This window comes from Doryrhamphus excisus, unplaced genomic scaffold (assembly GCF_037039965.1).
Source record: "Doryrhamphus excisus strain RoL-2023G ecotype Guam unplaced genomic scaffold, RoL_Dexc_Guam_v1.1 HiC_scaffold_24, whole genome shotgun sequence".
NCBI lineage: Eukaryota > Metazoa > Chordata > Actinopteri > Syngnathiformes > Syngnathidae > Doryrhamphus > Doryrhamphus excisus.
In genome coordinates this window covers 7,550,668-7,565,416 of record NW_027621862.1, presented here as the reverse complement: position 1 = coordinate 7,565,416, position 14,749 = coordinate 7,550,668, and the positions used below count along the sequence as shown (strand labels likewise).

Sequence of the window (14,749 nt, the reverse complement as noted above, 5' to 3'; positions counted from 1 at the left end):
CTATGAAAAGGAGAAACAAAGGCGGCAAAATAAGTGAACAATATATTTGTTATTCATAACTGCTTACATGTAGATTGTTATTTATTTTTTATTATTGAGAGTGTTCTTGAGTGTGGCAACCTGATAAATAAATATTCTTTGTTACATTGCATTGATTTTGTATTTTATTTCAAGCACTGGTATCAATATAAGCCTGATGGGCTGGAATAGTTTGTAATGATATAGGGATTAATTGGAAAACAATAATATTGTGGAGAAGAAAAGGGTGACTTGACTGATGGCTTAGATGGGATTCAAACACATGACTTCATTTCTCCAAAGTCTCTTTGCTTGTCTGACGTCTGTCTCGCATCCTGATTGCCTGGCAGCAAATGTCAACAACACGCGCATGGCCATTTGCAAATACTCAAGTGCTTCACTCTCAGGTGGTCCGGTCTGTTATTTTTCAGGTGTCATTCTGAGTTCTGCCCTTTCACAGGAAAAAAAGCCTTTCATCCAATGTTCTCCGACTGCTGCCCGTACTGGACCAGTGAAGACTGGAGGGAGAGTATTTGTGTTGGACCACAAGCGCTGGCCATCTCCAATGAAGTCGGCAATTGACAATCTCCTTAATAAACACCGCAGGCACGAGGACATGATCAAGCTTGTGGTTCAGGAGTATGGCACTCTTGTCCACAAGTCCAGCAAAGACCCCAACAGCATGCTGCGTCCAACAACAAAATTGCATATTTCCAAATACATAAAACACAACAGTAAATTTCTTAACACATCATCTTCACTAAATACCAGCCCAGAGAAGCTGCAACATACACAGCAGCTTTGGCAGTCGCTAAGCACTACCACTGCTGTGCCTGCAGTGATACTGCCTGCAGCTATGGTTATTCCACCATCACCACCACCACCACCTGCTCATACCCTGTTGGAGCACCAGCTACCAGCTATTGCGTAATAAAAACAAACAAAAACAAAATCATGTCTGTGCTGTGTGAGGACCGGGATATTGAGTCCGAATGGGCCATATTCTGTGCCTCCATTGCTGAGGCGGCTGACCAAAGCTGCGGCCACAAGGCGGTCGGTGCCAGTCGTGGCGGCAGGCCCCAAACCCGATGGTGGACACCAGAGGTCAGGGCTCTTGTTAAGCTGAAGAAGGAGTCCTATCGAGCATTGATGGCTTGTGGGACTCCGGAAGCAGCGGTTCGCGGCGTCGGCGGTTATTGAGGCAAAAACTCGGTTGTGGGAGGAATTCCATGAGGCCATGGAGCACGACTTTTGGTCAGCCTAGAAGAAGTTCTGGCGAACCATCCGGCACCTCAGAAAAGGGAAGCAGTGCCCGGTCCACACTGTTTGCAGTGGAGACGAGGGCTTGTTGACCTCGACTGGGGATGTAGTTGGACGGTAGAAGGAATACTTTGAGGCCCTTCTCCATCCCACTGACATACCTTCCATAGAGGAAGCAGAGTCTGAGGACACATACGTGGACAGTGCCATCACCGTGGCTGAGGTATCCGGGGTGGTTAAAACGCTCCTCAGTGGCAAAGCTCCGAGGGTGGACGAGTTCCGCCGAGAATTCCTCAAGGCTCTGGATGTTGAGGGACTGTCTCTTCAACATTGCGTGGAAGTCGGGAACAGTACCTGTTGGCAGACCGGGGTGTTGTTCCCCTTTTTCAAGAAGGGTGACCGGTGTTCCAACTACAGGGGGATCACACTCCTCAGCCTCCCTGGGAAAGTCTATTCCAGGGTGCTGGAGAGAAGGGTACGACCGTTGGTCGAACCTCTGTTATGAGAAATACAGGAGGATTTCTTTGAAGATGACGACTATCTTGAGCTAAATACTGATACTAATGATTCTGATTTTGAACCAGATGAGGGAATTGATATTCCTTTTCCTCCAAGCAAGACATTCATGTCAAAAAAGGTGAAATACAGTGGTCTTCATCATCCAATACCATGTGTCAGGCAAAACTGTCTGCAGAAAAAAATAAAATAAAAACAGGGCCAGGGCCCACAAGGATGGCAGTGACTGAAATCAAGTCAGCTTTTGAGCTGGTCATGCCTAATTCAATACAGAAAATCATTCTGGAAATTACTAATCTAGAAATGAGGCATGTTTTTGGGGAGAAGTGGAAAGAGTTGGACAAAACCCATTTCGATGCATATTTGGGGCTCCTCATCCTGGCTGGGGTTGACGAGTCAAAGGATGAATCGACAGCAAGTGTGGGATGCAGCGACAGGCAGAGAGAGCTATATTTTGAGCCACAATGTCTCTGGAGACTTTTCACATTTTCTCCAGAGTGATCCGATTTGATAATCGAGAAACATTGGCTGGTAGACAGGAGAAAGACAAGCTGGCAGCTATTAGGACAGTGTGGGAATATCACAGTGGATGAAAGGCTGGTGGCATTCAGAGGTCGCTGCCCATTTAGGCAATACATGCCTTCCAAACCAGCTGAATACGGGATAAATATCTGGGCAGCGTGTGATGCAAACACTCGGTCTTTCAGAAGTAACAAAGTGGCGAAACAATAAAAAATATGCATTTATTCGTCCCTCAGTGGGGAGATTTGCAGTACAGAATCAGTTAAGCAGTACAAAATACACAATATAGAAAAATAAACAATAGAAACAGCCCAAGTATTAACAAAATCAACAGTTTTCCCCAGAGTTATATACAATACAGTATGTAGATAATATGAAACCAGATGAGATATATGACCAGTCTATACACTGAGATCTTGTTAGTTAATATGAGGCATTATGGAAATACTTCACATAGAACTTAGTATATTGCATTTAGAGCCCTTAATATTGCACATGGAGGTTGATCAGATATTGCACAGTGAATGGGGTCTGGAGTAACTATACTGACTATAAAAGCAAGTATTACACAGATGTACATCACAGTGTAGAAGTCTATTGATAGCAGTGCTGGTTGTACAGCCTGACAGCTGCAGGAAAAAAGGACCTGCGATATCGCTCCTTCACACACTTGGGGTGAAGCAGTCTATCACTGAAGGAGCTTTCTAGTGCTGTCAAAGTGTCCTGCAGGGGGTGGGAGTCGTTCTCCAACATGGATGATAGCTTAGCCAACATCCTCCTCTCTCCCACCACCTCCAAGTCAAGTCAAGTTTATTTATATAGCCCTTAATCACAAAAGAGCCTCAAAGGGCTTAACAAGCAGGCAACAGTATATTATAGACAATAGACGGCAAACGACATCCCCTGATCTGAACCGCCATCAGGGCAAGGAAAAACTCAAAACCCATTAGGGATAAAGAAACCTTGAGAAGGGACCGCAGATGGGGGAATCCCCCTTCTAGGATGACCAAGCTGCAATGGATGTCGAGAGGTTAACATGTGACAGTTAAATATAAACAGAGAGTATAATAGTCCAGGTCCAAGATGTAATGCCATTAGAACAGTTGGGCAGCCGCGGGTCTTGAGATGATCACCATCCCTCTGCTGCAGCGCCTCCACAAGGTAGGCCACGTCAGATGTCCAGTTTCGTCAAGGCAACTTCCAAACAGCCTCTCCTGGACCCCCCCCCTCCCCCCCCCCCTCCACATATGGGAGAGAGAAGGAGCGGCAGTCAAAACAGGCAGGGAATATTTTTAACTAAACGCTAAAATATAGAAATGAGTCTTAAGTCGCCACTTGAACATTTCTACTGGGTAGCAGCTCTAATATTAACAGGTAGAGCATTCCACAACATTGGGGCCCGAATGGAAAAGGCTCTAGAGCCCGCATACTTCTTTCTGGCTCTCGGGATAGTCAAAAGACCGGCGTGTTGTGAGCGTAGGTTTCTAGACGGAGCATAAGGTACAATTAGGTCAACCAGATAAAAAGGTGCCAACCCATGTAAGATTTTGTAAACCAGAAGCAGTACCTTAAAGTCACATCTTAAATGAACTGGGAGCCAGTGCAGGTTGGCTAGTATTGGAGAAATATGGTCACACTTACGTGTCCTTACGTGGGGGGGTTGTGTGGTGGACACTAGGGGGCAGGTCTCTCACCCAGTTGGTAGGCGGGTTGGGGGCGTGGTTTGATCCCTCTTTTTGGCGCGTAAATGTTAGTGCTATATAAGATGTTCCATCTCTGTGATTGGTGTGGTTTTCTGAGCAGTTAAGAAATAAAGCTCTGCATAAGACAAACAAGTGAGTCTTTCCTGCAACAGCCACATTGGTGACCCCGTTGAACATGTTTCAAGAGGCGGATCAGTGTGATTCCTACTCGGCCATGTCGCCCCAACTCCCAGCCCCAGTGGTCGGAGCTGCGGCGAAGCTCCCGGAGTTCTGGCAGAGCGACCCGGCTTTGTGGTTTCAGCACATCGAGGCGCTGTTCCACTTGAGGGGAATCGCGACAGACGCCTCCATGTACTACATGGTCGTTGCTGCTCTTGATCAGACGACCACTCGCCGTGTCATGCAGCTGTTGCGCGCACCTCCATGTATTGGGAAGTTCGACACGCTCAAGCAACTTCTGCTTAGGAGGTACTGTCTGTCACCCGCGGAGAGGCTTGGGCGATGGCACGGCCGCGGACTTGATGGACAATATGCTGTCGCTGTTGGGCTCGGATGACGGCGGGTTCCTTTTCCCGCACATTTTCCTGCGCCAACTTCCCCCTCCGGTACGAGCGGTGTTGGCTAACTCTCCTTGTTTGGCCGCGGGCGACTACTGGGGGTTGGCTGAGGACGCCGATCGAGTCCTCCTTGCTACGAGGTGACGGAGGACGCGGACTCAGCAGTGGTGGCTGGTGTGTCTCAGAAGCGGCGCGGGAAGGACCTGTGCTTCTTTCACCAGCGGTTCGGCGCAAAGGCTCGGCGTTGTTCTCCCCCCTGCGCTTTCGGGGCTCCGGGAAACGCCAGCGCCGGCGTCCAGTAGCAGCTGTGGGCGCCGGTGAACGGAGTGAGCTGCTCTTCGTTAACGACTCGCTGTCGGGAAGGTGTTTCTTGGTGGACTCCGGCTCGCAAGTCAGTTTGCTTCCCCCGGGACGCACGGACAAGGCGGCCCGGGGCGGCCGGCCTCTATTAAGTGCCGCGAATGGCTCATCCATCGACACGTTCGGCCCAAGGTCGGTGACTGTTTGTTTCCACGGGCGTGAGTTCGAGTGGTACTTTGTCATTGCCTCTATAACTGTCCCTATTATCGGCGCTGACTTTTTGTGTGCTAATGGATTACTTGTGGATGTTGCCAATCGCCGTTTGATTGATGCTGTGTCATTTGCTACATTTCCGTGCAAGACGGGGGGCCCTTAACACAGCTAACTTTTTGACGTCGGGTGACGTTTTCCAGCGTCTGTTGGCGGAATTTCCGGCCTTGATCACACCATCTTTTTCTACCGCGGATACCTTACATGGTGTTGAGCATTTCATTCCCACAAGGGGACCGCCGGTTTTTGCGTGCGCTCGTCGCCTTGACGCTGCTAAATTGGTCACGGCCAAAGAGGAGTTCGCCATGATGGAGCGCTTGGGCATCGTGAGGCGGTCTAAGAGCCCGTGGGCCTCACCTCTACACATGGTGCCCAAGGCGGACAGGTCATGGCGGCCATGTGGCGATTTCCGCCGTCTCAACAATATCACCGCGCACGATCGCTACCCCATTCCGCACATTCAGGATTTTTCCGCCCGCCTGGCCGGGGCAACAGTTTTTTCCAAGGTCGACCTGGTCCGCGGTTATCATCAGGTCCCTGTGCGTGCCGAGGACGTGCCCAAGACTGCAGTAATTACCCCGTTCGGCCTTTTCGAGTTTTTGCGCATGCCTTTCGGCCTCAAGGGGGCGGCGCATACCTTTCAGAGGCTGATGGACTCGGTGTTGCGTGACCTCACTTTTGTGTTCGTCTACCTTGACGACATATTGGTGGCCAGTCCTTCGGCTGAGGAGCACCTGTTGCACCTTACGCAGGTTTTTCGTCGCCTCGATGAGCACGGCCTCATTGTTAACCCGGCCAAATGCCAGTTTGGGCTGCCGGTGATAGATTTTTTGGGCCACCGCATTTCATCACAGGGTGCTATTCCCTTACCGGCCAAGGTACAGGCAGTGGCTGACTTTCCCCGCCCGGCTACAGTCAAAGCGCTGCAGGAATTTTTGGGCATAGTTAATTTTTATAACCGTTTCCTTCCTCGCGCTGCCCACCTCCTGCAACCACTGTACGCAGCCTTGCGGCAGAAAAAGGCTAACAACCCCCTTGACTGGACCTCTGAGCGGGTCCAGGCTTTCCAGCAGGCTAAGTCCGCCCTCGCCGATGCTGCGCTTCTTGCTCACCCCGTTGCTGCAGCGCCGGTGGCCTTGACAACAGACGCGTCTGACATTGCCGTTGGTGCGGTAGTCGAGCAGCGAGTAGAGGGTGTGTGGCAGCCACTTGCATTTTTCAGCCGCAAGCTGCATGACAACGAGCAAAAGTATAGCGTTTTTGACCGGGAGTTATTGGCGCTTTACCTAGCATGCCGCCATTTTCGTTTCTTGTTGGAGGGCCGCCAATTCACAGCTTATGTCGACCATAATCCGCTTACCTTTGCTATGTCCAAAGTGACTGAGCCATGGTCGGCCCGCCAGTAGCGCCACTTGGCGGCCATTTCGGAATTCACGACGGACATTCAGCACGTGGCGGGCAAGGCTAACCCAGTTGCTGATTGTCTGTCTCGGGCACTTGTGTCACCCGTGCTCCTCGGGACAGATTTTTCTCAGATGGCCGCGGATCAACCCGGCGATCCCGATATCCGATCCCTTGTGTCCGGGAGCACTGTCCTGCGGCTTGAGGACGTGGTGGTACAGGATGGTGGTCCCACACTCCTCTGTGATGTTTCTACTGGCCGCCCCCGGCCCGTGGTTCTGGTGGGTTGGCGGCGCCGGATTTTTGATGCGATGCATTCCCTCTCGCACCCAGGGGTTCGAGCTTCTGTCAAGCTGGTCGGTGCAAAGTTTGTCTGGCCTGGCCTTCGGCGGGATGTCAGGGAGTGTGCAGCTGCATGTGTGGCGTGTCAGCGTGCCAAAGTCCACCGGCATACGAAGGCCCCCCTAGAGCCATTCCCGATTCCAGACAGGCGGTTTGACCATGTGCATGTGGACCTGGTGGGCCCTCTACCTCCCTTGCAGGGGTATACGCACCTGCTCACTATGGTGGATCATACCACCAGATGGCCCGAGGCGGTTCCGTTGTTTGCCACTGCCTCTGCTGACGTAGCCCGCGCGTTTCTATCGGCCTGGGTTGCACATTTTGGCACGCCGTCCGATATCACCTCAGATAGGGGGCCCCAGTTCGTATCGGAGCTCTGGTCAGCGTTGGCTGCATCCTTGGGTGTGCAAGTGCACCGCACTACAGCCTACCACCCTCAGGCTAACGGTTTGTGTGAGCGTTTTCACCGGTCTCTCAAGGCTGCGTTGCGGGCCGCGCTCACGGATGGCAAGGCATAGGTCGTATCTTCGCAATATTGCGGAGATGAAAAAATGCTGTTTTAGTAACATTCTTAATGTGTTTATGAAAGGATAGAGTCGGGTCCAATATCACACCCAGATTTTTTACAGAGTCACTTTGGGAAATTATACTATTATCAAAACTCAGAGTGGTGTCCTTAAACAGGCAGCTCTGTTTAGCAGGGCCGAGTAAAAAGTTACAGGACATCCAATGTTTAATATCAATGAGACAAGCCTCCAAATTAAAGCAGTCCTGCGGGTCAGTTAACTTTAGTGGGACATATAGCTGAGTGTCATCAGCATAAGAGTGAAAGCTAATCTCTGAAGTCATATCATCACAAACGACACGATGCGTCCGATCCTCAAGATAAGATCTAAACCAAGAGAGTACCGGACCAGTAACACCAATATATGTTTGAAGGCATTCCAGTAGGATAGAGTGATCGACAGTGTCGAAAGCAGCACTGAGATCAAGTCACAACAATATTGTAGATGTGTCACAGTCCATAGATAGAAGAAGATCATTTGTCACTTTTGCAAGGGCTGATTCAGTGGAGTGGTTCTGTCACGCTGCGCAGTGACATGTTTTGTTACCTTGTGTGTCGGTTTGGGGGGTACGCCCGGTTCATGTTGTTATTTGGACTCTTACTGCTCTCTGTGTGTATCTGCAGTTGTGGACCTCCTTTGAGTTGGGCAGAGCTACCTGATGGGCGCAGCTGCTGCCAATCAACATCACTTCCGGTTCCCTTCTTAAGGCACTGAGCTGCGGCAGGAGGGTGCTGGATTATTCCTTTGTGGACGTTACAGGCTAGCTCCTAGCTACGACCTTGCTCCTGTGCCCCTCCAGCGCTACTCACGCCTCGGCCACACACCCTCCTACCCGTCCGGTAGCCCGCTGGCCTCTAAGACTGCTCTTTGTTCTTCCTCATATTTTGTGTTGTGCCTGCATGCACCCTTCCACAGAGGCCCTCTTTTGTGCTTCGTCGCCTTTCGTTTACTGCGTTTCGCTCACCTGAACAATTAAAGCAGCTTCACCTTACCGGAACTTGCTGTGTCCTGCATCTTGGGATCCACCCTCTCTGCCACACGGTCAGATCGTGATAGGTTCATCCTGAAACCAAACTGAAAAGGTTCAAAAAGATCACCCAAAGCCATGTGATCATTGAGCTGTTGTGCTACAATTCTATCAAGGATCTTGGACAGAAATGGGAGGTTAGACACCGGCCTATAGTGGGAAATACTCCTGGGGTCGAGGGTTGTTTTTTTCAGCAGGGGTCGAATCACTGCAGTCTTAAAGCAGAGCTGTCCTGTTCCGGGTGAAACCCATGAACTCGGACTCAGAGGTGCAGTTTGACCATTTCAGCTGAGTTCTGAATTTACCAGTTGATCAACATTTCTACCCTCGACTATGGTCATGAGCTTTGAGTCAGCACGGAAAGGATAAGATAGTGGGTAAAAGCAGCTGAAATGACTTTGTTTTGTCGTGCGGCTGGACTTTCTCTTAGACATGGGGGAGAAGCTGTGTCATTCGGGAGGAAATTGGACAAAAGCCACAACAGAAATGGCATGTCAGTGTAAATGAAATGAATCTAGAAAGTCTGTGAAGATTAGTACATGGCAGCTCAGATTCAGTGCATGGGGGAATTAGCTCAAATGGTAGAGTGCTTGAACTCTTGCTTTACCCTACTGGTTGTTGCAATCGTAATCTTGCTCAAGGTTCAACGTGGAATTGTGACATACAAAACAGGAACTCTCAGTCGGGAAATCAAAATTGTTATACTGTTATTACTTTAGGTTGTTTATATTATTTATTCTTAAATAGTTATTTCCCCTTTGCTGCTGTGCAATGTAAATTTTCCCACTGAGGGATGAATAAAGGTATATCTAATCAATCTAATGAACTACAATTCTGACAGTTGTTGTGGTGTCGATTGGCCAAAGGGAATTCAAAACAGAGGCTCGCAGCCCATTACCGTTTTTGTGGTAGCTGACGACTTCAACCAGTGAAATCCATCCATTTTCTGTACCGCTTATCCTCATCAACGGACTGTATTCCCCACCCGTTACCAGCATGGGGACATTCCAACCCAAGATGGTTGGACCAGGAACACAGCCACATACGTGGCACAGACACAGCTTCATTGCTGACTGAATTGGCAGTTTCCCTTGCATTGCAACTGAAAAACAACAGTATAATCGGTGAGGTTGCAAGTTGTTGTGGCCGAGTGGTTAAGGCGATGGACTAGAAATCCATTGGGCTTTCCCTGCGCAGGTTCAATAACACAAAATGACAAAAAATATTTGTGTTATGGTTCAGTGGGAGGGGCATACAAATCATTGCCTATGTGCCCCTGTGGGCACATAGGCAATATTGGAATTGTTTTTATGATTCAACAGAGGATATAAATGAAATGGTTTATAGTTTAAATGAAGTCTCTTATCCCAACCAGGAAAGTGATTACATACCCAAACAACAAGCCTTGGGTAACAAAGGATCTCACAGCGATTATTGTATGTGAGGTGGTGCAGTGTAGCATGGAAGACCGGAGCCCACACACGCCCACCGCACTACCGACCAAACGAGCGGGGCAAGCCAGCACAGCACAGCACCGCCCGGAGCAAGCCGTGGGATACAGGACCGGCATGGCAACCAGTCCTGCCCACCAACCCCCCAGCGATGGCAGTTTTTGAAGAGAAAGCCTATCCTGATCAAGGCCAGATTGAGTCATGGTCATGGGCCACGAGCCTGTTCTGAATTTCCCTTTGACCAATTGACACCACATCGCCTCAGCAGCAGTCCTCAGTAGGATAGTGGACAGTATCTCCGCTTGTCACGTGGAACACCGGGGTTCGATTCCCTGACGGGGAGTTCCTGTTCTGTATGTCACAATGTCATGTTGAGCCGTGAGCAGGGTTGCGGTTGCAACAATCAGTCGGGTAAAACAAACCCTTCTCACATGAACTCTGACTCTCATGAGCACTGACGTCTTCTTGAAGTGCTCAGCCGTGTTGTACAATCTGACAGTCCTTTGCTGCATTCCAGTTGAGGATAATGGACCTGACCAGGAAAATGCCAGCTGTGGGATTTCAAGCAGTGCCTTCTGAGAGAAAAGAGTCTTAATCTGGCGCTTAAGACCAATCATCCACACCACCTAAAACGGTGCCCTGATCAGGAAGAAACTGTGACCTTGTGAGGTTCGCTGACAACGGAGGACACTCAAAAGGAGCCGGACAAAGCAACACACTCCTCAGCCTCCCTGGGAAAGTCTATTCCAGGGTGCTGGAGAGAAGGGGACAACTGTTGGTCGAACCTCTGCTACAAGAGGTCCAATGTGGTTTCCGTCCTGGTCGCGGAACACTGGACCAGCTCTGTGACAAGTTGTTAAGGCGATTAACTAATTAATTGGGTTTTCCCCGCGCATCAAATCCTGCCGACAACGTACAGTTTTGGGGGCACTCGTGGTGTCAAGACACCTGAACAAAAAGGTCAGCCAGAAGGACCACTATGGACCATCCTAAATCCCACTAAGTCGTGAGCTGGAAGGACCACAATGGGTCATCCTGAGTATCACTAATTTGGCAAGCAGTTGTCCTTGCAATTTAACCACTGGTCTTTTGGGGCAGTCATGGTGTCATGACGTCTGTGACCACAATGGATCATCCGAAATCCCACTAAGTAGTTGTGAGCCGGAAGGACCACAATGGGTCTTCCTAAATAAAGCTAACATGGGTTCAAACTAACAGGTTCAAATTCTGCCGACAGCGTGCAGTTTTGGGGGCACTTGTGGTGTCAAGACGTCTGTGACAATGGAGATCCAGGTGAAATTGCCTGGATCTTCATGGTTGCTGACTGAATTGGCAGTTTCCCTTGCATTTCAACTGAAAAACAACGGTATAATCGGTGCGGTTCTTTGCAAGTTGTTGTGGCCGAGTGGTTAGGCGATAGACTGGAAATCCATTGGGGTTTCCCCGTGCAGGTTCAAATCCTGCTGACAACGTACAGTTTTGGGGGCACTCGTGGTGCCAAGACTTCACTGACGGTGGCGATCCATGGCAAATCCTCAGACCAAAAACATGTCGGGGAATCCATGAAATCATTTTCAGTCATGGTGTAAGGACACCTGGGACAATTGAGATCCAGGTGAAATTGCCTGCACTGTAAAAAAAGAAACTCAAAATTTAAGGGCAGCAAACTTCTGTAAAATTTCAAGTTGGACAATTAAACTAAATATTTTAAGTTTTGCTTCTGAGTTTGTTCAACTTTGAATTTAGACTTTTATCAACTCAACAGTAAGTTCGGCTAACTTAAAATTTTACATCGTAATAACCTTTGGTCTTTACTTCAGCTAACTATCCCCTAAGTTGGACTCGCTTATAATTTGACATTGTAAGAACTTTTAATTATTTGTGCTTGCTTCCTCCTAAATTCTAACTTAAAATTTTACATCGTAATAACCTTTGGTCTTTACTTTAGCTAACTATCCCCTAAGTTGGACTCGCTTATAATTTGACATTGTAAGAACTTTTAATTATTTGTGCTTGCTTCCTCCTAAATTCTAACTTAATATTTTACATTGTAATAACACTATCGTAATCATACTCATATTAACTGTCCAGTATATAAGAATTATAAGAATAATTCAGGAGGAATTTAAACTTGCACACTGCAATAGTTTATAATGTAGCTCAAATGTGTAATTTAGAACCAATAATGTATAATCAAATGTATAAATAATTACAGATACATCATATACATTCAGATCCTTTGATTTATTTATTCTGTACCAGCATCAAATCTCTTCCAACAGGGCCAAGTACATGCAAACTAATGAGACCCAATTGTCCAAATAGTAGCCGTTTACTTGTGCTATATTGTCTACTTTTAAACTTTGAGATTGAATAAAAGATCAAACATGAGTCATGGATACAAGACCACACAGAATCAGTATGCTACACAACTATGAATCTAAAAAATATGTTAATAAGGTTACTGAGCACCATAACGTATGGTCTTAAAATATCAAGCATAGGTCCTTTATACAACACCATACAGAACCCATATGATACACAAGTGTGAATCTAAATCTACCGAGTGCACAAACTTCTGGCCTTAAAATACCAAGCATAAGTCCTTTATACAAGACCATACAGAACCTGTATGATACACAACTAGGAGGCCAAAGCATAAAACATGGTGTTGGCTGGACAGAAGGGAACTTTTAGAGGTCAACAACTTCAGATCCAGAACTTGTGGATTCACAGAAGGAGTTTGTTTTTGAGAGATCTGACCTTTGCAGAGAGGTCTGTACCAAGTTCCATGAAAACCTTCTGAACAGTTTCAAATGTGTACCTGAGATCCCTCGGTTACTTGAGGTGTAAAGCATAGATCAGTCCAAAGAGGTAAGCAAAAGCAGTTGGCAGGTCAGGGAGATGTTGAAGGACAATCTTTTCTTCCACAACAGCAGCAACACTCACACTTTGAGGCGCTCAGTTGTCATCATCCTCTAGCACGGTGAGGATACCCACAGTGAGGCCCTTCGTCTGCTCCACTTCTAGGTCAGTGTCCTGGTGTTAACAGACAGGAAAAGACCAGCACATGGATTGAAAGACATTAGTCATCGAAATACTGTGAATCAAAATAAGCTCCATTATTAAATAAACATATTTTCCCAAATAGAACTAATTATGAGCTTAACATATTAACTAGTTCCACACCATACCCCACAATCAAATTTCTATTTTTTTTTGTGATGACAGAAAAAACTTTATTCTGGTAAATCTAAAATCAGCACACAAAGGGAATTGTATCTGCATTATCTTTTACCGCTTCTGTATATATCTATTTGGACTCAGGGACACTCATTCAAGAAGGGCTGCACTACTGCCACAAAACAAGTTTATGATCTGAATAATGCAACTTAAATCAAACATACACCATCTATATTGGAGTTTGGTCATTTGGTCACAATCGACAAAACCTGAGGTAATAAGTGACAGAAATGTTTAAAATAAACCTATATCTATCCAAATCCTAGACTGGATTTGTAGAACATTCATTTTCATTGCAATGCATAAATAATCATTTCAAATAGGTTCTCTGTCAGCAGATACCATCAACAAGGCTAACTGGCATCAATAATCAGCTTCTTTCCTGTGGCTCGTCTTTATTACGCTCATGAATGGAATGTCCAATGCAAGCACTGATGGATTATTGTCAGTCCTTCAAGAATGGCAGATAGACCTTTGGAAGTTTCTTTGAAGCAGAACAAGACAATTCCAAAGTCAATTCTAAGCAAGACAATCATCATGCACAATTTTTCCCAGAATGGTGCAGCCTTAATCTAGTGAAGACAAAAAAGGCGCCAAAGCAAAGATATGCATAAATGAAGCTTCCGGTGAGCATGACAGTGTCACAGTTCTGTTCCTGCCTTCTCCTGGTCTGCGTCTCCATGTTTTCCAGATGTCCTGGAGCGGGCTGGAGGCGGGAGGACTGGGCACACCTGAAGCCAATCTAATCATCTGCCCATTTAAGGCCGCCGCTTGCTGCGGCAGTCGCTGGTTCCTCGTATCGAATCCTGCTCACCTACTGGCACTTCGGTCCACCCAGCACTCCCTAGCCGTCCAGCCAGCCTCCTGTAGCCCTATTTAGTAGTTTATGTTCGTTGTACTCTGTGGTGAGATTTTATTGTTTTTTTTCATCGAGTCTCTCCTCGCCACCACCTTGTGTTGCCCCCGGGGCATTTTGTTTATTGGACTCTGCCTATTAAAGGACATTAACTGCAACTCCTGTTTGGCCGTCCTCTGCATCTGGGGCCCAACCCTTGACACCCCGTGACAGAAGGAACCAGCCAAAAGATATGGACCCCGCGGAGCCAGAGCCGATTAAGTTGGCTCTACGCCACCAGGCACAACGTCTGGAGAAACAGGAGGAGCAGCTCAACGCCTTGGGCTCCTGCGTTCAGGGCCTGGCCGACCAGCAAGACGCACGCATGAAGGCACTTGAGGCTCAGCTAAGCGCATTGGTGTCCGCCTTGCAGCGCGACGTTCCCGTCACCACCCCCCCGGCGCCCCCCGAGGAGCCCGCCGACCTCCTGCCGACTTCGGACGTCTCCTTACCTGCTCTTGGCGCGCTGCTCTCCAAGCCGGAGAAGTTCTCCGGTGATTCAGGGGAGGTACGGCCGTTCCTCACCCAGTGCGAGCTCCACTTCGAACTGCAGGCAGCGGCTTTTCGGTCGGAGCGAGCGCGAGTGGCTTTCGTCACCTCCCACCTTACTGGAAGGGCTGGAGCTTGGGCCACCGCTGAGTGGAGCCGCCGTTCTCCCGTCTGCTCGTCATATGCCGC

General features: G+C 48.1%; 1 non-coding gene across 1 annotated transcript; it reads left to right on the top strand.

The window, feature by feature from the left end:
- Positions 1 to 11,324: 11,324 nt before the first annotated feature.
- Positions 11,325 to 11,405, top strand: trnas-gga (transfer RNA serine (anticodon GGA)). Its single transcript has one exon. It is a non-coding gene; the product is annotated as a tRNA-Ser (tRNA).
- Positions 11,406 to 14,749: the final 3,344 nt, after the last annotated feature.